General features: G+C 37.8%; 3 long non-coding RNA genes across 4 annotated transcripts; all 3 read left to right on the forward strand.

The window, feature by feature from the left end:
• Positions 1-8,064: 8,064 nt before the first annotated feature.
• On the forward strand, positions 8,065-11,675 carry LOC128220520 (uncharacterized). Its single transcript, XR_008258801.1, has 4 exons — positions 8,065-9,649; positions 9,988-10,147; positions 10,324-10,535; positions 10,853-11,675. It is a non-coding gene; the product is annotated as an uncharacterized LOC128220520 (long non-coding RNA).
• A 2,257-nt stretch (positions 11,676-13,932) lies between these two features.
• Positions 13,933-19,226, forward strand: LOC128220523 (uncharacterized). Of its 2 annotated transcripts, XR_008258804.1 has the most exons (5): positions 13,933-15,559; positions 15,899-16,058; positions 16,235-16,446; positions 16,764-16,924; positions 17,195-19,226. It is a non-coding gene; the product is annotated as an uncharacterized LOC128220523 (long non-coding RNA). The 2 variants fall into 2 exon arrangements; XR_008258803.1 differs by having other exon boundaries at positions 13,938-16,058.
• Positions 19,227-21,485: 2,259 nt separating this feature from the next.
• On the forward strand, positions 21,486-26,776 carry LOC128220521 (uncharacterized). Its single transcript, XR_008258802.1, has 5 exons — positions 21,486-23,110; positions 23,450-23,609; positions 23,786-23,997; positions 24,315-24,474; positions 24,745-26,776. It is a non-coding gene; the product is annotated as an uncharacterized LOC128220521 (long non-coding RNA).
• The last annotated feature ends 234 nt before the right edge of the window (positions 26,777-27,010 follow it).

Consider the following 27,010-nt stretch of genomic DNA (forward strand, 5'->3'; position numbering starts at 1 on the left):
TTTTACTTTGCCCATAACTTGCCACACTGGAGTTTGAGAGACACATACACATTTTAAAGTTTCTTGTAACTTTAATTTGTTCCAATATTAACAAACACAGTCATATATTCACATGAAAACTACATTCATAAACATTATTAACGTGATTTGATTGTACCAAATAGTTACATTTTATAACATCATATTTTATAAATAATCTGATATTTCGGGTTGTTCCGACAATTACAATTTATATTAAAACTATATCATAATTTTGTTTACTGTTCTTCTCCCGCTTGACCATTGCCATTTGTACCTTCGAATCATTTCGGCAAGGGCTTATACGCAAGTGCAGACTCGTGTTATTAAAATGTTAATAAGTTTTCCATAGCCAATTGCTTTTCGGGGGGTATTTGTATTTTCGTTAACTTTCAATATGCGTAAGGGCGTAGTGCGGGAGGAGAACAGTAAAGACGTTTATCACATAAGGGTAGGGACTTTCACACACGCATGCACACACGCATGCACACACGCACGCAGCACGCACGCACGCACACACACACGAAACAAGAAACTGGTTACACAGGTTAGGGATATGAATATATGAAGAAAAACGACATTGGAAATCTGGCTTTAACATGCAGGACATAATCTTTCACCAAGAGGCAGTGATAAGTAGTTTGTGGACAACTTCGTTTTGGTACCCATTGGCATAGATACATTTCAGACCTACAACTTCTCTGAAAATTGACGAAGCTGAAATATAACAAAAATGCAATAACTACTGACAGGGTACAAATGTATTGTGTTCTTTCATTGTGATAAACAATTGCATTGTAATAATCATGAAAGACTTTGTACAAGTGCAATTAAAGATAGTGAAACAAGCTAACAAAAGTCATCCACATTAAACGTGGGTTTCAATGATATATTAGCTAAATATGTATTTTTCACTTGCAGTCTTAGAGGTTCGAGTGAGTGCAGGGTAAATTGACCATTTTCGGAGCATGCCAAACCCCCAGACTACGGTTTTGTAATTCATGGATGTATTCATTAACTGTGATATTCAACTCGCCGCATCTGGCCGATGCTTATTATGTTTGCTTTCTTAATTTCCTTTTACAAGAAATTAACGTATCATGAACGACCTGATTTTGTTAAGAGCCCTCTTTTTCGACAATGCGTTAACCGAGATCACGCGAGATTCTGTGCATGACAACCCCCTGCTGTGTATCTTCTTATTGCACCGGTGTTACGGTAGGGGCCATTTCCCGTGTATTTGTTTATTGGCTCAGGACCATTTAGGACGGTTGACAATTTTCGAGTAGATAGTCTATTTCACTAATACATATAAACAATACCCATAGCTAATGCATTTATTAATTAAACCGATTCGAAATTAATAATAAACAAATAAAGAGTAAGAAGTTTTTAAATAATTATATAACGACAAAATGAAATCGTTAACAGGACTTGGTTTGGAGCCATTTCCCCATTTGTGCCATTTATTTTTAAAAAGTTAAAAGGCACCGTTGAAAACTAGTTGAAGCCTTAATTTAACGTGACCCCGCACCCGCAATCCATGTATAGTACAAAACTGCTGTGTATTGATCTTAATCTTTATTGCCCTAGGGGTGTATTCAATATTGGTCTTAATTGGATCGAAGAACGATGTAGCTAATCGGATTACGTGTTATTACCAACTGAATCGATGATTTATGATCATAAAGATAACTTCAGTTTTAAAAATTGTATACCACCCTGTGCTGTTTATCAGATTTCATCTCTGAGTGTCAAGCTGTGCTTTTCGAATAGCACGGCTCAATTGCGAAAGACGGAACACGCTCGGTTTGCCGGAGATTACCGAGTAGCTAATTGTTGCGAAAGAGGGACGCGTTGCACACGGTCGTGTTTTATAAATGCGCTTTTCGAACAACAGGGCACGCTTAAAACAGCATTTAACGGCCGGTGTCTGGTTTTTAAAAAAATAGTGTGTATGCGAATAATCATTTGTGCAACGAACGAGGTACATGTATGTAGTTATTCTTTTAAAAAAATAATGTTTTCGTATATATACGGCTTTTTATTTTTGTCTGACTAGTTTCGTTTTGGCAGTTACTCGATGTTGAGTGGAACACATCATTTTAGCCGCATTCTGGGTTGAGAGGGCTACAGGCCCACCCGTCTGTCCGGTAAAGAATTAATTAACACTGGAAATTAATATCTCAAGAAGTACAGGGGTGGTTCCGTTATAAATATGGCGCAGTTGCCTATACGCGAGTACGCGGCTGAATCCACATGATTTCGATAAAAAAAATCAGCCAAAGTTACACTGATGATATTCGTACATGTACTTGACCATACATTCTGTTAAAAACATATGGACATAGAAAATTTTATCATACTGTTCAATGGCAAAAGGGACAGAAAATAAGACTTCCGTTAGGCAATCTGAATGTTATTAACAGAGTCGGGACTTACATGTATTCGTTTGCTATTTTAGAGAAAAAATCTGCCGAGTAACGGGTGTATTTGTTGATTTACTAGCCTAAAACATTCCATTTCCTAGTTCCCAATAAAGCACACCAGAATGCGACAGAATGTACCATTGTTTTTATAAAATCCAGGGGGGGGGGGGGGCATGCCCCAAGACCCCCATTACAATTATGAATCCACATGAATAGAGTGCTAGCTACGCCAATGTCCACTATCAAACCTACGTATTAATTAATGAGTTCAAATACTGTAACACTAATTTGAATATAATGCAAATGTTGAGCCTTTATCATTTGACTTAGACATTCTAGTTAAGGTTTTTCACGGATCTTATTTATGATTAAAGTCAATATTTCTGCACATAAATCATGTATTGCATATGTGCTCCCAACTATCCAACAAACTTAATTATTAAATCAAGTTAGATAATTCTATAATTGCCATTTATTGTTGAACATAAACATTACGGTATAAAGGTTTTATATGTATTAGCACAAATAGATTTATATCACAGCAACTCCTTAATGTATTTCACTGATCCTTTAGACAACGGTACTCAACCCAACCTTGAAGAGCCAAATTACTAACTGTATTTGGCAAATAATGGCACTTTATTATTGAACTTACAGATTTTGCATGGTTCAGGTTTTGCATGTAACCACATTTAAATCTGCACTCTCACAGATTGAACTTTTTGACACCTTTTTTATTTTTTGTCTTCGAACCGTTCAACGAGCCACTTTATGCGAGAGACTGCTGACAAAAAATTAGATCGCAGATGTTTATATTTAAGTTCAAAAATAGATGTTTTATGCATTTTTCTTAAACCGCTGGTAACGCTTTTAGCCATTAAACATTAACTTTCGAACGGAATATGAAAATCTGCGATCTGATCATTTGTCAGCAGTCTTGTATTACTGGTTTTCTGATATCTACGCAAAATTGGCTCATTCCCAGACCAAAAAAGGGGTTAAAACGATGTGCGTGAAGTTAGCACCGTAGCACCGTATCCCCATATCACCGCGGTGATGCGGTGCTAGCACCATATCACCATCAAAATCTATACAATAAGAGGACATGCAATATTCTCGAAGAAACATGTAAGGCTCGTTCTCGCAGAAACGAGCAAGGGGACCATAGGGGCCTATGTCACTGTGTAGGCGAGACCTGGCCCTAGGTGATGGCACATGTGAATACCCTAGGATTTTAGTCAGGCTATGCGGGATAGGGACATGAACTCGATCCCCCATGCCAATTTGGCCCGTATTCCGACACTGTTATGGTGCGGATGCCTTAAAAACGAGCAAGGGGACCAATGGACACTGTATCCAAGGGTTACCTGGCAGGTGTGATACATTCGGGGCAAACTGTTAATACTACGAGGATTTTAGTCTGGCCCCGTCCTTAGCCCAACATTGTGCGTATATGGGCAATATAAGCCCTACTGACCCCTACCATACATGTAAGGCTCGTTCTCGCAGAAACGAGCAAGGGGACCATAGGGACCTATGTCACTGTGTAGCCGAGACCTGGCCCTAGGTGATGGCACATGTGAATACCCTAGGATTTTAGGCAGGCTATGCGGGATAGGGACATGAACTCGATCCCCAATGCCAATTTGGCCCATATTCAGACACTGTTATGGTGCGGATGCCTTAAAAACGAGCAAGGGGACCAATGGCACTGTATCCAAGGGTTACCTGGCGGTGTGATACATTCGGGGCAAACTGTTAATACTACGAGGATTTTAGTCTGGCCCCGTCCTTAGCCCAACATTGTGCGTATATGGGCAATATAAGCCCTACTGACCCCTACCATACATGTAAGGACTCGTTCTCGCAGAAACGAGCAAGGGGACCATAGGGACCTATGTCACTGTGTAGCCGAGACCTGGCCCTAGGTGATGGCACATGTGAATACCCTAGGATTTTAGGCAGGCTATGCGGGATAGGGACATGAACTCGATCCCCCATGCCAATTTGGCCCATATTCAGACACTGTTATGGTGCGGATGCCTTAAAAACGAGCAAGGGGACCAATGGCACTGTATCCAAGGGTTACCTGGCGGTGTGATACATTCGGGGCAAACTGTTAATACTACGAGGATTTTAGTCTGGCCCCGTCCTTAGCCCAACATTGTGCGTATATGGGCAATATAAGCCCTACTGACCCCTACCATACATGTAAGGACTCGTTCTCGCAGAAACGAGCAAGGGGACCATAGGGACCTATGTCACTGTATAGCCGAGACCTGGCCCTAGGTGATGGCACATGTGAATACCCTAGGATTTTAGGCAGGCTATGCGGGATAGGGACATGAACTCGATCCTCCATGCCAATTTTGCCCATATTCAGACACTGTTATGGTGCGGATGCCTTAAAAACGAGCAAGGGGACCAATGGCACTGTATCCAAGGGTTACCTGGCAGGTGTGATACATTCGGGGCAAACTGTTAATACTACGAGGATTTTAGTCTGGCCCCGTCCTTAGCCCAACATTGTGCGTATATGGGCAATATAAGCCCTACTGACCCCTACCATACATGTAAGGACTCGTTCTCGCAGAAACGAGCAAGGGGACCATAGGGACCTATGTCACTGTGTAGCCGAGACCTGGCCCTAGGTGATGGCACATGTGAATACCCTAGGATTTTAGGCAGGCTATGCTGGGATAGGGACATGAACTCGATCCCCAATGCCAATTTGGCCCATATTCAGACACTGTTATGGTGCGGATGCCTTAAAAACGAGCAAGGGGACCAATGGCACTGTATCCAAGGGTTACCTGGCAGTGTGATACATTCGGGCAAACTGTTAATACTACGAGGATTTTAGTCTGGCCCCGTCCTTAGCCCAACATTGTGCGTATATGGGCAATATAAGCCCTACTGACCCCTACCATACATGTAAGGACTCGTTCTCGCAGAAACGAGCAAGGGGACCATAGGGACCTATGTCACTGTGTAGCCGAGACCTGGCCCTAGGTGATGGCACATGTGAATACCCTAGGATTTTAGGCAGGCTATGCAATATAGGGACATGGGAAAGGCCCCTTATGCCTATTTGCCTCATATTCATTAGATATTATGGTGAAGTAACCTTAAAACGAGCAAGGGGACCATAGCGACCTATGCCAGTTAGTTGCTTAGACATATTCCTAGGTGATAGTACAAATGAATAACCTAGGATTTTAGGCAGATTGTGACAGAAAGTGACATGGAAAAGGCTCCAAATGCCTATTTTTCCCTCATATTCATTACATGTTATGGTACAAAAACCTTTATACGAGCAAGGGGAACATAGCGCCCTATGTCAGTGTGTAGCTTAGACCTAGTCCTAGGTGATAGTGCATATGAATAACCAAGGATTTTAGGCTGGCTATACGAGATAGGGACATGGAAAATGCTCCACATGCCTAATTTGACTCATATTCATTACACGTTATGGTTCAGAATCCTTACAACGAGCAAGGGGACCACAGCGACCTATGTCACCGTGTAGCTTAGACCTAGTCCTAGGAGATAGTACATATGAATTATCTAGGATTTTAGGCAGATTGTGCGTGATAGGGACATGGGAAAGACTCAAAATGTCTATTTTTACCTCATATTCATCAAATGTTATGTTGCGAAAACCTTAAACAAGCAAGGGGACCAAAGCGGCCTATGTCAGCTCGTTGCTTAGACCTAGTCCTAGGTGGTAGTAAATATGAATTATCTAGGATTTTAGGCAGGCTATGCGATATAGGGACATGGAAAAGGCCCCCTAAACCTATTTGCCTCATATTCATTACATGTTATGGTTCAAAAACCTTAAAACGAGCAAGGGGACCATAGCGGCCTATGTCCCTAGTCCTAGGTGATAGTACATATGAATTACCTAGGATTTTAGGCAGGCTATGCGAGATAGGGACATGAAAAATGCTCCAAATGCCAATTGGCCTCACATTTATTACATGTTATGGTTCAGAAACCTTAAAACGAGCACGGGGACCATAGCGACCTATGTCAGCGCTTTGCTTGAACCTAGTCCTAGATGATAGTACATATGAATTACCTAGGATTTTAGGCAGGCTATGCGAGACATGAAAAAGGCTCCCAATGCCTATTGCCCTACATTCATTACATGTAATGGTGCAGAACATTTAAAACGAGAAACGGGACCAAAGAAACGTATTTCATCGTTTAGCCGAGACCTAGTCTTAGGTGATTGAACATATGAAATTCGTAGGATTTAAGGCAGGCTTTGCGGTAGAGGAACATGGAATAGACCCCCAATATATATTTGCCGCATAGCCATAAACTTGTTATGGCGCGAAAACATTAAAACGAGCAAGGGGACCACAGCGACATGTGTCACCATGTAGCCGAGACCAAGTCCTAGGTGATAGTACATATGAATAACATAGGATTTTAGGCACGCTATGCGAGATACGTATATGAAAAAGGCTCTCAATGCATATTTGCCTCGTATTAATTACATGTTATGGTGCAGAAACCTTAAAACGAGAAACGGGACCAAAGCGACCTATGCCACCATGTAGCAGAGACCTAGTCCTAGGTGATAGTACATATTAATAACGTCTGATTTTAGGCAGGCTATGCGAGAAAGGGACGTTGAAAAGGCTCCCAGTGTATATTTGCCTCATAGTCATTACATGTTATGGTGCAGAAACTTTCGAACGAGCAAGGGGACCATAGCGCCCTATGTCAGCGTGTAGCTTACACCTAGTCCTAGGTGATAGTACATATGAATTACCTAGGATTTTAGGTAGGCTATGAGTGATAGGGACATGATAAAGGCTACCAATGCATATTTGCCTCATATTCATTACATGCTATGGTGCAAAAACCTTAAAACGAGCAAGGGGACCAAAGCGACCTATGTCAGCTCGTTGCTCAGACCTAGTGCTAGATGATAGTACATATGAATTATCTAGGATTGTAGGCAGGCTATGCGATATAGGGACATGGAAAATGGCCTCTTATGCCTATTTGCCTTATTTTCATTACATGTTATGGTGAAGAAAACTTAAAACGAGCAAGGGGACCATATAGACCTATGAGAGTTTGTTGCTTAGACCTAGTCCTAGGTGATAGTACATATGTATTACCTAGGATTTTAGGCAGATTGTACGAGAAAGTGACATGGAAAAGGCTCTAAATGACTATTTTTACCTCATATTTATTAAATGTTATGGTGTAGAAACCATAAAAAACAAGGGGACCATAGCGACCTATGTCAGCTCGTTGCTTGAACCTAGTCCTAGATGATAGTACATATGAATTACCCAGGATTTTAGGCAGGCTGTGCGAGATAGGGACATGAAAAATGCTGCCAATGCCAATTTGCCTCACATTTATTGCATGTTATTGCGCAAAAACCTTAAAACAATTAAGGGGACCAAAGTGACCTATGTCAAGATGTAGCTTAGACCTAGTCCTATGTGATAGTACATATGAATCACCTAGGATTTTAGGCAGGCTATGCGAGATATGGACTTGGAAAAGGCTCGCGATGCCTATTTTTACCTCATATTCACTAAATGTTACGGTGCAGAAACCTTTAAACGAGCAAGGAGACCATACCGACCTATGTCAGCTTGTTTCTTAGACCTAGTCCTAGGTGATAGTACATTTGAATAACATAAGATTTTTGGCAGGCTACGCGAGATAGGGACATGGAAAAGACTCCCAATGTATAATTGTCTAATATTCATTACATGTTATGGTGTGGAAACCTTAAAACGAGCATCGGGACCATATCGACCTTTGTCATCATGCAGCCGAGACCTAGTACTAGGTAATAGTACATATGAATAACCTAGGATTTTAAGCATGCTATGCGAGATAGGGACATGGAAAAGGCTCCCAATGCATGTTTGATTCATATTATATACATGTTTTGGTGCGGAAACCTGATAACGAGCAAGGTGACCAAAGCGACCTATGTCACCATGTAGGACAGACCTAGTACTAGATGATAGTACATATGAATTATCTAGGATTTTAGGCAGGCTATGCGAGATAGGGACATGGATAATGCTCTCAAGGTCCATTGTCCTAATATTCATTACATGTTATTGTGCAAAAACCTTCAAACGAGCAAGGGGACCATACCACCCTATGTCAGCGTGTAGCTTAGACCAAGACCTAGGTGATAGTACATATTAATTACCTAGGATTTTAGGTAGACTATGGGTGATAGGGACAACATGGAAAAGGCTCCCAATGCCTATTTTCCTCATATTCATTACATGTTATAGTGCAAAAACCTTAAGACGAGCAAAGGGACCATAGCGACCTATGGCAGGTCGTTGCTTAAACCTTATCCTAGGTGATAGTACATATGAATTACATAGGATTTAAGGCAGATTGTGCGAGAAAGTGATATGGAAAAGGCCCCAAATGGCTATTTTTAACTCATATTCATTAAATAGTACGGTGCAGAAACCTTAAAACGAGCAAGATGACAATAGTGACCTATGTCAGCTCGTGGATTAAACCTAGTCCTATGTGATAGTATATATGTATTACCAGGATTTTAGGCAGGCTATGCGAGAAAGGGACATGGAAAAGGCTCCAAATCCCTATTTGCCTCATATTATTACATCCCAGCAAGCAAGGCTAAATGGGTCCCATATGGGCTGAATCTGGGCAAAAAGCCCATATGGGGCCCATATAGGACCCATATGGTTGAGAATGCCCAGATGGGACCCAGATGGGACCCATATAGCTGTTCATCTATATTGATTGGATATACAAAGGGAAACGAAGATCATTGTTATATGAAAATATGTAAACATCGATACTATGTGAAAAAAGTTCATTATTTCATGAATCGGATTCACATCTTTTGACATGATATGCCCCAGATAGGTCCCATATGGGTCCCATATACTCGGCATTATCATTATAGTAGGGCAGTGTTAGATGGTAAGGCACGATGTTGTGGCGATGATACATAAATACACAAGGAAAAAATATTTTTCCGTATTTTCATTTTTTTATTACTTCTTAAATATAAACCTTTTGCAATTGTGTTTTTAGTAGCAATTTAGTCACGAATAAAAAAAAATATGCAGAAAAAATTGTCACGTGACATTTTATAGACGCGCGGATGATGAACGTGATTGAGTGAAAAAATAATGGTTAAATTCATCTTTTAAGAACAGGTAAGGGTTCTTATTTAACTTTTAAAGCAACTTGTATTTATATTTATAGTAATTTGATTTTAAACAAGTGAATTACTGATGAATTTCTTGTAGAAGTATTGTTTGTGCTACGATTTTGTATTTTGTCATATAATTTCGCGATAATATATAAATTATAAAGTAAAGGCATTCGGGATGGCAGATGCCAAAACAAAACAAAACTAAATAAAAACAACGGCAAATTAATGGTTCATGCAGGTGTGGGGAACCTATTTACATATAGACCTCCAAAGAGATTTTAACATTCTTTTCTCTTGAATGGATTCTGACAATCATTAATCTTTTATCCAATTTAAAAGTGCACCAAGGATCGAGGCTGTACGAGGATATGAGCCAGTGTGCCACTGATGCTAATGGTGATGATGAGGATGATGGCCTTGTTACAGTCAAGACCAACACCCCCCAACATTCCAGCTACCTGTTCATTATTCGATGCTCGGCAGAGCAGAATCCAAAAAGGTAAATAGAAAATGTTAATGGAATGTAGTATGGTTTTCATAATTGAACCTTGCATCTTTTTATTATTATAAACATTAACAAACAGCCAATCACATTATTGGTTTAATGGTTCACTGTTTATTACCTGAAGTGTCTTGTTTCAATTTTTATTTTTGACAGAATGTTATTTGTTCCAGATCAGGACACCTGGATCTTTGTGATTTTGGAAAACCAGCAGGAGCAATTGCGATAACATACGCAGCTCCTGCGTCTCATCCTGGCGAGAGATTCAGCACAAGATGCAGGTCCGAGTGAGTTGCCAGAGGAGATATCTTTCCCCCTCAAAACTGTGGTGGATTTGGCAGCCTTCAAAGAGCGAAAGTCACAAGCGAATGCTGCAACATCCATTGTAAGTTTCCCAAACATAGTTGACTGACCTTTTTTATGAGGTGTCTTTAAATTTAAAAATGCATAATTTGAGCTTTAAAATTACATTTTGAAGTGACATTATTCATTTAAGTTTGTTTTTGAAATGTGATCTGATATTATCAATATAAGGGCAGGCACACAAACTGAGCCAGTATAGGTGGCGCTGACAGTGCTTCAAATTTTAATATTTAATTGTACCACATTGAGTGTGATACTATGGTTCTGCTCGAAAGTTTTTGCTGTTTTGCATTTATATGTGGATTTACAGGCATTTTCATGCACAACTTTTTGTTCAAGGTAAAAAACTTGGCAGAATATGGTGGGAGTGACACAGTGGACACGTTTTCCCGGATAATGAAGACGGTGTTTTGTAATGATGCACTCCATGCTCTGTTTATTAGAATTGTGCGTCTTTCGATTAGTGTATTTTTTTTTAAACACATTCGTTAAAGCATTCGGAGCTCCGCGGCCATTTTTATCGAAAACAACCTTTGATGTATGCCGGTACATCAGTTAAATTTCTTAATTATATCATTAATTAAATGTAGGGTTTTAGAATTGTTTTTATTAATCTAAGATTAAATTGATTGCCAGTGAAGTGTAATATTGCAAACATAATTAAGATTCCCAAGAGTTAAGTCATAAAGTTTAACTGCTAAAAAAATTACTACGCGATCTACTTGCAGCGGACTTAAACGTACCGCTTTTTGAGTATGTAAACCGTCCAAATACATCAGAGGTTGTTTTTGATAAAATGGCCGAGGAGCTCCGAATGTCGTTAAAGTCTTTAAAAAGTGTGTGTTTTTTACATGTAATTTTTGACACACTTTTTCAGTTTGACAGCTTTAACTGACAGATACAATCAATAAAACAGTTTTCACTTATTATTAAGTTATTAATCAAATTATAAATGTACTAGATAGTTTTAGCTTGGTATTGTCAAACCAAACTGAAAAAAATGTGTCATAATTTCAGTGACATTTTTCTTGTGTGCCACTTTTATATTGCCAGTATTACGCAAAATCTTAACATTGTCAGTATGTAATTTTTGTTGTCTTTTTTAGTGTACATCTTGTTTTACATTTCTAATGTTTTCATGTTAATAAACTTAATAAGATTATTGCTATCTTTGTTGTGTAATGAAATATTATGTTGACATTATGTCATTTGTACTTCTCAACATAGCTGTTTGTAGAGATAATCAATGAAAGGATAGTAATGCAATAGGTGAACACTCAAGATCAAATATTTTAGGTAATTGGAATCAATATATTATAACCTGTAATAACAAAAGTAACGGTTTACCCCAAATTAATTGCTTAGGTAGGGCATATAGAGCCCACAAATACCATGTGGGACCCATATGGGTCCCATATCAAGCCCTGTTCAAAAACCCATATGGGTCCTAAATCGAGCCCAGTTCCAAAACCCATGTGGGGCCCATATGGGTCCCACATTCAGCCCATATAGGTTGCCCATATGGGACCCACATGGAGCCCTGTTGCAAAACCCATGTGGGGCCCAGATGGGTAGCCCATATGGGACCCATATGGTAACCCATGTGGGACCCATATGGGTCCCATAAGTTTTGCTGGCTGGGATGTTATGATGCTTTAACCTTAAAACAAGCAAGGGGGCCATAGCGAACTATGTCAGCGTGTAGCCGAGACCTAGTCCTAGGTGATAGTACATATGAATTACCTAGGATTTAAGGCAGGCTATGCGAGATAGGGACAAGGAAAAGGGTCCCAATCCCTATTTGCCTCATATTCATTACATGTTATGGTGCAGAAACCTTAAAACCAGCAAGGGGGCCACAGCAACCTATATCAGCGTGTGGTATAGACCTTATCCTAGGTGAAAGTACATATGAACTACCTAGGATTTTAGGCAGGGTATGCGAGATAAGGACATGATAAAGGCTCCCAATGCCTATTTTTACCTCATATTCATTAAATGTTATGGTGCAAAAACCTTCAAACGAGCAAGGAGACCATACCGACCTATGTCAGCGTGTATCTTAAACCTAGTCCTAGGTGATAGTACATATGAATATTTAAGATTTTAGGCAGACTATGCGGTAGAGGAACATGGAATAGACCCCCAATATATATTTGCCGCATAGCCATAAACTTGTTATGGCGCGAAAACATTAAAACGAGCAAGGGGACCACAGCGACATGTGTCACCATGTAGCCGAGACCAAGTCCTAGGTGATAGTACATATGAATAACATAGGATTTTAGGCACGCTATGCGAGATACGTATATGAAAAAGGCTCTCAATGCATATTTGCCTCGTATTAATTACATGTTATGGTGCAGAAACCTTAAAACGAGAAACGGGACCAAAGCGACCTATGCCACCATGTAGCAGAGACCTAGTCCTAGGTGATAGTACATATTAATAACGTCTGATTTTAGGCAGGCTATGCGAGAAAGGGACGTTGAAAAGGCTCCCAGTGTATATTTGCCTCATAGTCATTACATGTTATGGTGCAGAAACTTTCGAACGAGCAAGGGGACCATAGCGCCCTATGTCAGCGTGTAGCTTACACCTAGTCCTAGGTGATAGTACATATGAATTACCTAGGATTTTAGGTAGGCTATGAGTGATAGGGACATGATAAAGGCTACCAATGCATATTTGCCTCATATTCATTACATGCTATGGTGCAAAAACCTTAAAACGAGCAAGGGGACCAAAGCGACCTATGTCAGCTCGTTGCTCAGACCTAGTGCTAGATGATAGTACATATGAATTATCTAGGATTGTAGGCAGGCTATGCGATATAGGGACATGGAAAATGGCCTCTTATGCCTATTTGCCTTATTTTCATTACATGTTATGGTGAAGAAAACTTAAAACGAGCAAGGGGACCATATAGACCTATGAGAGTTTGTTGCTTAGACCTAGTCCTAGGTGATAGTACATATGTATTACCTAGGATTTTAGGCAGATTGTACGAGAAAGTGACATGGAAAAGGCTCTAAATGACTATTTTTACCTCATATTTATTAAATGTTATGGTGTAGAAACCATAAAAAACAAGGGGACCATAGCGACCTATGTCAGCTCGTTGCTTGAACCTAGTCCTAGATGATAGTACATATGAATTACCCAGGATTTTAGGCAGGCTGTGCGAGATAGGGACATGAAAAATGCTGCCAATGCCAATTTGCCTCACATTTATTGCATGTTATTGCGCAAAAACCTTAAAACAATTAAGGGGACCAAAGTGACCTATGTCAAGATGTAGCTTAGACCTAGTCCTATGTGATAGTACATATGAATCACCTAGGATTTTAGGCAGGCTATGCGAGATATGGACTTGGAAAAGGCTCGCGATGCCTATTTTTACCTCATATTCACTAAATGTTACGGTGCAGAAACCTTTAAACGAGCAAGGAGACCATACCGACCTATGTCAGCTTGTTTCTTAGACCTAGTCCTAGGTGATAGTACATTTGAATAACATAAGATTTTTGGCAGGCTACGCGAGATAGGGACATGGAAAAGACTCCCAATGTATAATTGTCTAATATTCATTACATGTTATGGTGTGGAAACCTTAAAACGAGCATCGGGACCATATCGACCTTTGTCATCATGCAGCCGAGACCTAGTACTAGGTAATAGTACATATGAATAACCTAGGATTTTAAGCATGCTATGCGAGATAGGGACATGGAAAAGGCTCCCAATGCATGTTTGATTCATATTATATACATGTTTTGGTGCGGAAACCTGATAACGAGCAAGGTGACCAAAGCGACCTATGTCACCATGTAGGACAGACCTAGTACTAGATGATAGTACATATGAATTATCTAGGATTTTAGGCAGGCTATGCGAGATAGGGACATGGATAATGCTCTCAAGGTCCATTGTCCTAATATTCATTACATGTTATTGTGCAAAAACCTTCAAACGAGCAAGGGGACCATACCACCCTATGTCAGCGTGTAGCTTAGACCAAGACCTAGGTGATAGTACATATTAATTACCTAGGATTTTAGGTAGACTATGGGTGATAGGGACAACATGGAAAAGGCTCCCAATGCCTATTTTCCTCATATTCATTACATGTTATAGTGCAAAAACCTTAAGACGAGCAAAGGGACCATAGCGACCTATGGCAGGTCGTTGCTTAAACCTTATCCTAGGTGATAGTACATATGAATTACATAGGATTTAAGGCAGATTGTGCGAGAAAGTGATATGGAAAAGGCCCCAAATGGCTATTTTTAACTCATATTCATTAAATAGTACGGTGCAGAAACCTTAAAACGAGCAAGATGACAATAGTGACCTATGTCAGCTCGTGGATTAAACCTAGTCCTATGTGATAGTATATATGTATTACCAGGATTTTAGGCAGGCTATGCGAGAAAGGGACATGGAAAAGGCTCCAAATCCCTATTTGCCTCATATTATTACATCCCAGCAAGCAAGGCTAAATGGGTCCCATATGGGCTGAATCTGGGCAAAAAGCCCATATGGGGCCCATATAGGACCCATATGGTTGAGAATGCCCAGATGGGACCCAGATGGGACCCATATAGCTGTTCATCTATATTGATTGGATATACAAAGGGAAACGAAGATCATTGTTATATGAAAATATGTAAACATCGATACTATGTGAAAAAAGTTCATTATTTCATGAATCGGATTCACATCTTTTGACATGATATGCCCCAGATAGGTCCCATATGGGTCCCATATACTCGGCATTATCATTATAGTAGGGCAGTGTTAGATGGTAAGGCACGATGTTGTGGCGATGATACATAAATACACAAGGAAAAAATATTTTTCCGTATTTTCATTTTTTTATTACTTCTTAAATATAAACCTTTTGCAATTGTGTTTTTAGTAGCAATTTAGTCACGAATAAAAAAAAATATGCAGAAAAAATTGTCACGTGACATTTTATAGACGCGCGGATGATGAACGTGATTGAGTGAAAAAATAATGGTTAAATTCATCTTTTAAGAACAGGTAAGGGTTCTTATTTAACTTTTAAAGCAACTTGTATTTATATTTATAGTAATTTGATTTTAAACAAGTGAATTACTGATGAATTTCTTGTAGAAGTATTGTTTGTGCTACGATTTTGTATTTTGTCATATAATTTCGCGATAATATATAAATTATAAAGTAAAGGCATTCGGGATGGCAGATGCCAAAAACAAAACAAAACTAAATAAAAACAACGGCAAATTAATGGTTCATGCAGGTGTGGGGAACCTATTTACATATAGACCTCCAAAGAGATTTTAACATTCTTTTCTCTTGAATGGATTCTGACAATCATTAATCTTTTATCCAATTTAAAAGTGCACCAAGGATCGAGGCTGTACGAGGATATGAGCCAGGGTGCCACTGATGCTAATGGTGATGATGAGGATGATGGCCTTGTTACAGTCAAGACCATTACCCCCCAACATTCCAGCTACCTGTTCATTATTCGATGCTCGGCAGAGCAGAATCCAAAAAGGTAAATAGAAAATGTTAATGGAATGTAGTATGGTTTTCATAATTGAACCTTGCATCTTTTTATTATTATAAACATTAACAAACAGCCAATCACATTATTGGTTTAATGGTTCACTGTTTATTACCTGAAGTGTCTTGTTTCAATTTTTATTTTTGACAGAATGTTATTTGTTCCAGATCAGGACACCTGGATCTTTGTGATTTTGGAAAACCAGCAGGAGCAATTGCGATAACATACGCAGCTCCTGCGTCTCATCCTGGCGAGAGATTCAGCACAAGATGCAGGTCCGAGTGAGTTGCCAGAGGAGATATCTTTCCCCCTCAAAACTGTGGTGGATTTGGCAGCCTTCAAAGAGCGAAAGTCACAAGCGAATGCTGCAACATCCATTGTAAGTTTCCCAAACATAGTTGACTGACATTTTTTATGAGGTGTCTTTAAATTTAAAAATGCATAATTTGAGCTTTAAAATTACATTTTGAAGTGACATTATTCATTTAAGTTTGTTTTTGAAATGTGATCTGATATTATCAATATAAGGGCAGGCACACAAACTGAGCCAGTATAGGTGGCGCTGACAGTGCTTCAAATTTTAATATTTAATTGTACCACATTGAGTGTGATACTATGGTTCTGCTTGAAAGTTTTTGCTGTTTTGCATTTATATGTGGATTTACAGGCATTTTCATGCACAACTTTTTGTTCAAGGTAAAAAACTTGGCAGAATATGGTGGGAGTGACACAGTGGACACGTTTTCCCCGGATAATGAAGACGGTGTTGACAACAAATCTGGCCCGCCAATACAACCTAAAGGAAACCAAACAAAAAAAGAAACTGGACAGACTCCACTTGATAAACATCTTTTTCAGTAGGTGGTTTTGTTGTTGTATATATTAAGGTGTGCTAAATGAAACTACCTATGCTGTGCATATACATCAATGGATTTAAAAAAAAATATAACTGAGTATTAGTGTTAAAAAATAACAAACTTTTTAAGATAACTAAATTTATCTGCCTAGCTAAAATTACCATAGATAGTTGACGATAAAATGCTGCTTATTTATTACTAAACATTTGATAATCACTTTGATGAAATAACTGTCTCAGATATTCATCTATCCACTAACACTATTTACAGGATGTCAATAATTGAACCCAGCAACACACTTTAGAACCGCAAGGAAATGGAGGGGGCCATATAGAAGTGGCTTTCCGAGTCGCGGAGTCGTGAGGTTGGCCGCAAAGACCGAGCAAGAGTCACCCCGATGCTTCCTTCAGTAGAATGTTGACTTATTTACTTACCATAAAATTTACGATTCCACGAACCACGAACATACGGATTTACAACTCAGAATTAAACCAGCAAAACTTGTCAGACTATTTTTCAAATTGATAGTATACAATAAGTATGCTTCTATTGTTTTATCATAAACACATCAATGTCGTGTGACATGTTATGTAGTTTGTATGCAAAATGTATCACAATAATGTAATAATGAGATATCTCCAACTTTTCCCCTAAATTTTCATATCATTAAGGGCTTCAAGAAGAGCATTTCTTATCTATATTTATAGGCAAATCCATGTTGCTTTTACTTTTTTGTATAAACATAAGACAAACTGTCCATGACTAATAAGAGACCCATCAACAAGACAAATATATTTAGTTCACATTTGGATGATTGTTCTAAAGAAGACTCTTAATAAGCGAAACCTGTTGACATTGAATAATTATCATAATATCTCGGAATGATGTCAGTTTTTGTTTTACTATAATATTTTCTTATCCTGGGTACACCATTTTAAACTTTGATACACTCAAAATAAACTTATTTTAAGATGAAGTAAGAAATTTGGCTGAATGAAATAAGCTACTTAAGGGTGTTACGCTTAAGAACTTTCGAGAAATTGGGGCCAGATGACTTTAATTATATCAACCCCATTTATTTCCCTGGCGATAACAGTGATCCCAGATTTGTATATGGTAGATACATATTTAACCTATGGATTGAGCGTGTATATATTAATAAATTCTTCTTGATATACAACAATGAATCAGGTCTAAATGATATAATTTTATTATGTAAATATTTGTTATACAAATGTAACTTATATGCTGTTGCTCTACTTTTGTTTCATATGTATTTTGTAATGTAACTCAACATACATGGAGGAAATAAGGATATATATATGTTTTAACATTCAGTCATGTCAGTTCACTAGTCAGTATTACAAGGTGCATTAATTGTGTTAGTCAATAGCTCTGGTTTGTGTTTAATTTTTTCTCCTTTTAAATTCTTTTTTATTTTACATGTATGATTTTTGTGATTGAATCCAATGTACCAATGAACTTGAAACTGTTATTTCATTTCTGGTTTGAAACGCTGCTTTATGTCTAAGCAATATTGTTATACTTGAATGTGTAGATGCACTCCATGCTCTGTTTATTAGAATTGTGCGTCTTTCGATTAGTGTATTTTTTTTTAAACACATTCGTTAAAGCATTCGGAGCTCCGCGGCCATTTTTATCGAAAACAACCTTTGATGTATGCCGGTACATCAGTTAAATTTCTTAATTATATCATTAATTAAATGTAGGGTTTTAGAATTGTTTTTATTGATCTAAGATTAAATTGATTGCCAGTGAAGTGTAATATTGCAAACATAATTAAGATTCCCAAGAGTTAAGTCATAAAGTTTAACTGCTAAAAAAATTACTACGCGATCTACTTGCAGCGGACTTAAACGTACCGCTTTTTGAGTATGTAAACCGTCCAAATACATCAGAGGTTGTTTTTGATAAAATGGCCGAGGAGCTCCGAATGTCGTTAAAGTCTTTAAAAAGTGTGTGTTTTTTACATGTAATTTTTGACACACTTTTTCAGTTTGACAGCTTTAACTGACAGATACAATCAATAAAACAGTTTTCACTTATTATTAAGTTATTAATCAAATTATAAATGTACTAGATAGTTTTAGCTTGGTATTGTCAAACCAAACTGAAAAAAATGTGTCATAATTTCAGTGACATTTTTCTTGTGTGCCACTTTTATATTGCCAGTATTACGCAAAATCTTAACATTGTCAGTATGTAATTTTTGTTGTCTTTTTTAGTGTACATCTTGTTTTACATTTCTAATGTTTTCATGTTAATAAACTTAATAAGATTATTGCTATCTTTGTTGTGTAATGAAATATTATGTTGACATTATGTCATTTGTACTTCTCAACATAGCTGTTTGTAGAGATAATCAATGAAAGGATAGTAATGCAATAGGTGAACACTCAAGATCAAATATTTTAGGTAATTGGAATCAATATATTATAACCTGTAATAACAAAAGTAACGGTTTACCCCAAATTAATTGCTTAGGTAGGGCATATAGAGCCCACAAATACCATGTGGGACCCATATGGGTCCCATATCAAGCCCTGTTCAAAAACCCATATGGGTCCTAAATCGAGCCCAGTTCCAAAACCCATGTGGGGCCCATATGGGTCCCACATTCAGCCCATATAGGTTGCCCATATGGGACCCACATGGAGCCCTGTTGCAAAACCCATGTGGGGCCCAGATGGGTAGCCCATATGGGACCCATATGGTAACCCATGTGGGACCCATATGGGTCCCATAAGTTTTGCTGGCTGGGATGTTATGATGCTTTAACCTTAAAACAAGCAAGGGGGCCATAGCGAACTATGTCAGCGTGTAGCCGAGACCTAGTCCTAGGTGATAGTACATATGAATTACCTAGGATTTAAGGCAGGCTATGCGAGATAGGGACAAGGAAAAGGGTCCCAATCCCTATTTGCCTCATATTCATTACATGTTATGGTGCAGAAACCTTAAAACCAGCAAGGGGGCCACAGCAACCTATATCAGCGTGTGGTATAGACCTTATCCTAGGTGAAAGTACATATGAACTACCTAGGATTTTAGGCAGGGTATGCGAGATAAGGACATGATAAAGGCTCCCAATGCCTATTTTTACCTCATATTCATTAAATGTTATGGTGCAAAAACCTTCAAACGAGCAAGGAGACCATACCGACCTATGTCAGCGTGTATCTTAAACCTAGTCCTAGGTGATAGTACATATGAATATTTAAGATTTTAGGCAGACTATGCGGTAGAGGAACATGGAATAGACCCCCAATATATATTTGCCGCATAGCCATAAACTTGTTATGGCGCGAAAACATTAAAACGAGCAAGGGGACCACAGCGACATGTGTCACCATGTAGCCGAGACCAAGTCCTAGGTGATAGTACATATGAATAACATAGGATTTTAGGCACGCTATGCGAGATACGTATATGAAAAAGGCTCTCAATGCATATTTGCCTCGTATTAATTACATGTTATGGTGCAGAAACCTTAAAACGAGAAACGGGACCAAAGCGACCTATGCCACCATGTAGCAGAGACCTAGTCCTAGGTGATAGTACATATTAATAACGTCTGATTTTAGGCAGGCTATGCGAGAAAGGGACGTTGAAAAGGCTCCCAGTGTATATTTGCCTCATAGTCATTACATGTTATGGTGCAGAAACTTTCGAACGAGCAAGGGGACCATAGCGCCCTATGTCAGCGTGTAGCTTACACCTAGTCCTAGGTGATAGTACATATGAATTACCTAGGATTTTAGGTAGGCTATGAGTGATAGGGACATGATAAAGGCTACCAATGCATATTTGCCTCATATTCATTACATGCTATGGTGCAAAAACCTTAAAACGAGCAAGGGGACCAAAGCGACCTATGTCAGCTCGTTGCTCAGACCTAGTGCTAGATGATAGTACATATGAATTATCTAGGATTGTAGGCAGGCTATGCGATATAGGGACATGGAAAATGGCCTCTTATGCCTATTTGCCTTATTTTCATTACATGTTATGGTGAAGAAAACTTAAAACGAGCAAGGGGACCATATAGACCTATGAGAGTTTGTTGCTTAGACCTAGTCCTAGGTGATAGTACATATGTATTACCTAGGATTTTAGGCAGATTGTACGAGAAAGTGACATGGAAAAGGCTCTAAATGACTATTTTTACCTCATATTTATTAAATGTTATGGTGTAGAAACCATAAAAAACAAGGGGACCATAGCGACCTATGTCAGCTCGTTGCTTGAACCTAGTCCTAGATGATAGTACATATGAATTACCCAGGATTTTAGGCAGGCTGTGCGAGATAGGGACATGAAAAATGCTGCCAATGCCAATTTGCCTCACATTTATTGCATGTTATTGCGCAAAAACCTTAAAACAATTAAGGGGACCAAAGTGACCTATGTCAAGATGTAGCTTAGACCTAGTCCTATGTGATAGTACATATGAATCACCTAGGATTTTAGGCAGGCTATGCGAGATATGGACTTGGAAAAGGCTCGCGATGCCTATTTTTACCTCATATTCACTAAATGTTACGGTGCAGAAACCTTTAAACGAGCAAGGAGACCATACCGACCTATGTCAGCTTGTTTCTTAGACCTAGTCCTAGGTGATAGTACATTTGAATAACATAAGATTTTTGGCAGGCTACGCGAGATAGGGACATGGAAAAGACTCCCAATGTATAATTGTCTAATATTCATTACATGTTATGGTGTGGAAACCTTAAAACGAGCATCGGGACCATATCGACCTTTGTCATCATGCAGCCGAGACCTAGTACTAGGTAATAGTACATATGAATAACCTAGGATTTTAAGCATGCTATGCGAGATAGGGACATGGAAAAGGCTCCCAATGCATGTTTGATTCATATTATATACATGTTTTGGTGCGGAAACCTGATAACGAGCAAGGTGACCAAAGCGACCTATGTCACCATGTAGGACAGACCTAGTACTAGATGATAGTACATATGAATTATCTAGGATTTTAGGCAGGCTATGCGAGATAGGGACATGGATAATGCTCTCAAGGTCCATTGTCCTAATATTCATTACATGTTATTGTGCAAAAACCTTCAAACGAGCAAGGGGACCATACCACCCTATGTCAGCGTGTAGCTTAGACCAAGACCTAGGTGATAGTACATATTAATTACCTAGGATTTTAGGTAGACTATGGGTGATAGGGACAACATGGAAAAGGCTCCCAATGCCTATTTTCCTCATATTCATTACATGTTATAGTGCAAAAACCTTAAGACGAGCAAAGGGACCATAGCGACCTATGGCAGGTCGTTGCTTAAACCTTATCCTAGGTGATAGTACATATGAATTACATAGGATTTAAGGCAGATTGTGCGAGAAAGTGATATGGAAAAGGCCCCAAATGGCTATTTTTAACTCATATTCATTAAATAGTACGGTGCAGAAACCTTAAAACGAGCAAGATGACAATAGTGACCTATGTCAGCTCGTGGATTAAACCTAGTCCTATGTGATAGTATATATGTATTACCAGGATTTTAGGCAGGCTATGCGAGAAAGGGACATGGAAAAGGCTCCAAATCCCTATTTGCCTCATATTATTACATCCCAGCAAGCAAGGCTAAATGGGTCCCATATGGGCTGAATCTGGGCAAAAAGCCCATATGGGGCCCATATAGGACCCATATGGTTGAGAATGCCCAGATGGGACCCAGATGGGACCCATATAGCTGTTCATCTATATTGATTGGATATACAAAGGGAAACGAAGATCATTGTTATATGAAAATATGTAAACATCGATACTATGTGAAAAAAGTTCATTATTTCATGAATCGGATTCACATCTTTTGACATGATATGCCCCAGATAGGTCCCATATGGGTCCCATATACTCGGCATTATCATTATAGTAGGGCAGTGTTAGATGGTAAGGCACGATGTTGTGGCGATGATACATAAATACACAAGGAAAAAATATTTTTCCGTATTTTCATTTTTTTATTACTTCTTAAATATAAACCTTTTGCAATTGTGTTTTTAGTAGCAATTTAGTCACGAATAAAAAAAAATATGCAGAAAAAATTGTCACGTGACATTTTATAGACGCGCGGATGATGAACGTGATTGAGTGAAAAAATAATGGTTAAATTCATCTTTTAAGAACAGGTAAGGGTTCTTATTTAACTTTTAAAGCAACTTGTATTTATATTTATAGTAATTTGATTTTAAACAAGTGAATTACTGATGAATTTCTTGTAGAAGTATTGTTTGTGCTACGATTTTGTATTTTGTCATATAATTTCGCGATAATATATAAATTATAAAGTAAAGGCATTCGGGATGGCAGATGCCAAAAACAAAACAAAACTAAATAAAAACAACGGCAAATTAATGGTTCATGCAGGTGTGGGGAACCTATTTACATATAGACCTCCAAAGAGATTTTAACATTCTTTTCTCTTGAATGGATTCTGACAATCATTAATCTTTTATCCAATTTAAAAGTGCACCAAGGATCGAGGCTGTACGAGGATATGAGCCAGGGTGCCACTGATGCTAATGGTGATGATGAGGATGATGGCCTTGTTACAGTCAAGACCAACACCCCCCAACATTCCAGCTACCTGTTCATTATTCGATGCTCGGCAGAGCAGAATCCAAAAAGGTAAATAGAAAATGTTAATGGAATGTAGTATGGTTTTCATAATTGAACCTTGCATCTTTTTATTATTATAAACATTAACAAACAGCCAATCACATTATTGGTTTAATGGTTCACTGTTTATTACCTGAAGTGTCTTGTTTCAATTTTTATTTTTGACAGAATGTTATTTGTTCCAGATCAGGACACCTGGATCTTTGTGATTTTGGAAAACCAGCAGGAGCAATTGCGATAACATACGCAGCTCCTGCGTCTCATCCTGGCGAGAGATTCAGCACAAGATGCAGGTCCGAGTGAGTTGCCAGAGGAGATATCTTTCCCCCTCAAAACTGTGGTGGATTTGGCAGCCTTCAAAGAGCGAAAGTCACAAGCGAATGCTGCAACATCCATTGTAAGTTTCCCAAACATAGTTGACTGACATTTTTTATGAGGTGTCTTTAAATTTAAAAATGCATAATTTGAGCTTTAAAATTACATTTTGAAGTGACATTATTCATTTAAGTTTGTTTTTGAAATGTGATCTGATATTATCAATATAAGGGCAGGCACACAAACTGAGCCAGTATAGGTGGCGCTGACAGTGCTTCAAATTTTAATATTTAATTGTACCACATTGAGTGTGATACTATGGTTCTGCTTGAAAGTTTTTGCTGTTTTGCATTTATATGTGGATTTACAGGCATTTTCATGCACAACTTTTTGTTCAAGGTAAAATACTTGGCAGAATATGGTGGGAGTGACACAGTGGACACGGTTTCCCGGATAATGAAGACGGTGTTGACAACAAATCTGGCCCGCCAATACAACCTAAAGGAAACCAAACAAAAAAAGAAACTGGACAGACTCCACTTGATAAACATCTTTTTCAGTAGGTGGTTTTGTTGTTGTATATATTAAGGTGTGCTAAATGAAACTACCTATGCTGTGCATATACATCAATGGATTTAAAAAAAAATATAACTGAGTATTAGTGTTAAAAAATAACAAACTTTTTAAGATAACTAAATTTATCTGCCTAGCTAAAATTACCATAGATAGTTGACGATAAAATGCTGCTTATTTATTACTAAACATTTGATAATCACTTTGATGAAATAACTGTCTCAGATATTCATCTATCCACTAACACTATTTACAGGATGTCAATAATTGAACCCAGCAACACACTTTAGAACCGCAAGGAAATGGAGGGGGCCATATAGAAGTGGCTTTCCGAGTCGCGGAGTCGTGAGGTTGGCCGCAAAGACCGAGCAAGAGTCACCCCGATGCTTCCTTCAGTAGAATGTTGACTTATTTACTTACCATAAAATTTACGATTCCACGAACCACGAACATACGGATTTACAACTCAGAATTAAACCAGCAAAACTTGTCAGACTATTTTTCAAATTGATAGTATACAATAAGTATGCTTCTATTGTTTTATCATAAACACATCAATGTCGTGTGACATGTTATGTAGTTTGTATGCAAAATGTATCACAATAATGTAATAATGAGATATCTCCAACTTTTCCCCTAAATTTTCATATCATTAAGGGCTTCAAGAAGAGCATTTCTTATCTATATTTATAGGCAAATCCATGTTGCTTTTACTTTTTTGTATAAACATAAGACAAACTGTCCATGACTAATAAGAGACCCATCAACAAGACAAATATATTTAGTTCACATTTGGATGATTGTTCTAAAGAAGACTCTTAATAAGCGAAACCTGTTGACATTGAATAATTATCATAATATCTCGGAATGATGTCAGTTTTTGTTTTACTATAATATTTTCTTATCCTGGGTACACCATTTTAAACTTTGATACACTCAAAATAAACTTATTTTAAGATGAAGTAAGAAATTTGGCTGAATGAAATAAGCTACTTAAGGGTGTTACGCTTAAGAACTTTCGAGAAATTGGGGCCAGATGACTTTAATTATATCAACCCCATTTATTTCCCTGGCGATAACAGTGATCCCAGATTTGTATATGGTAGATACATATTTAACCTATGGATTGAGCGTGTATATATTAATAAATTCTTCTTGATATACAACAATGAATCAGGTCTAAATGATATAATTTTATTATGTAAATATTTGTTATACAAATGTAACTTATATGCTGTTGCTCTACTTTTGTTTCATATGTATTTTGTAATGTAACTCAACATACATGGAGGAAATAAGGATATATATATGTTTTAACATTCAGTCATGTCAGTTCACTAGTCAGTATTACAAGGTGCATTAATTGTGTTAGTCAATAGCTCTGGTTTGTGTTTAATTTTTTCTCCTTTTAAATTCTTTTTTATTTTACATGTATGATTTTTGTGATTGAATCCAATGTACCAATGAACTTGAAACTGTTATTTCATTTCTGGTTTGAAACGCTGCTTTATGTCTAAGCAATATTGTTATACTTGAATGTGTAGATGCACTCCATGCTCTGTTTATTAGAATTGTGCGTCTTTCGATTAGTGTATTTTTTTTTAAACACATTCGTTAAAGCATTCGGAGCTCCGCGGCCATTTTTATCGAAAACAACCTTTGATGTATGCCGGTACATCAGTTAAATTTCTTAATTATATCATTAATTAAATGTAGGGTTTTAGAATTGTTTTTATTGATCTAAGATTAAATTGATTGCCAGTGAAGTGTAATATTGCAAACATAATTAAGATTCCCAAGAGTTAAGTCATAAAGTTTAACTGCTAAAAAAATTACTACGCGATCTACTTGCAGCGGACTTAAACGTACCGCTTTTTGAGTATGTAAACCGTCCAAATACATCAGAGGTTGTTTTTGATAAAATGGCCGAGGAGCTCCGAATGTCGTTAAAGTCTTTAAAAAGTGTGTGTTTTTTACATGTAATTTTTGACACACTTTTTCAGTTTGACAGCTTTAACTGACAGATACAATCAATAAAACAGTTTTCACTTATTATTAAGTTATTAATCAAATTATAAATGTACTAGATAGTTTTAGCTTGGTATTGTCAAACCAAACTGAAAAAAATGTGTCATAATTTCAGTGACATTTTTCTTGTGTGCCACTTTTATATTGCCAGTATTACGCAAAATCTTAACATTGTCAGTATGTAATTTTTGTTGTCTTTTTTAGTGTACATCTTGTTTTACATTTCTAATGTTTTCATGTTAATAAACTTAATAAGATTATTGCTATCTTTGTTGTGTAATGAAATATTATGTTGACATTATGTCATTTGTACTTCTCAACATAGCTGTTTGTAGAGATAATCAATGAAAGGATAGTAATGCAATAGGTGAACACTCAAGATCAAATATTTTAGGTAATTGGAATCAATATATTATAACCTGTAATAACAAAAGTAACGGTTTACCCCACATTAATTGCTTAGGTAGGGCATATAGAGCCCACAAATACCATGT

This window comes from Mya arenaria, chromosome 15 (assembly GCF_026914265.1).
Source record: "Mya arenaria isolate MELC-2E11 chromosome 15, ASM2691426v1".
Lineage (NCBI taxonomy): Eukaryota > Metazoa > Mollusca > Bivalvia > Myida > Myidae > Mya > Mya arenaria.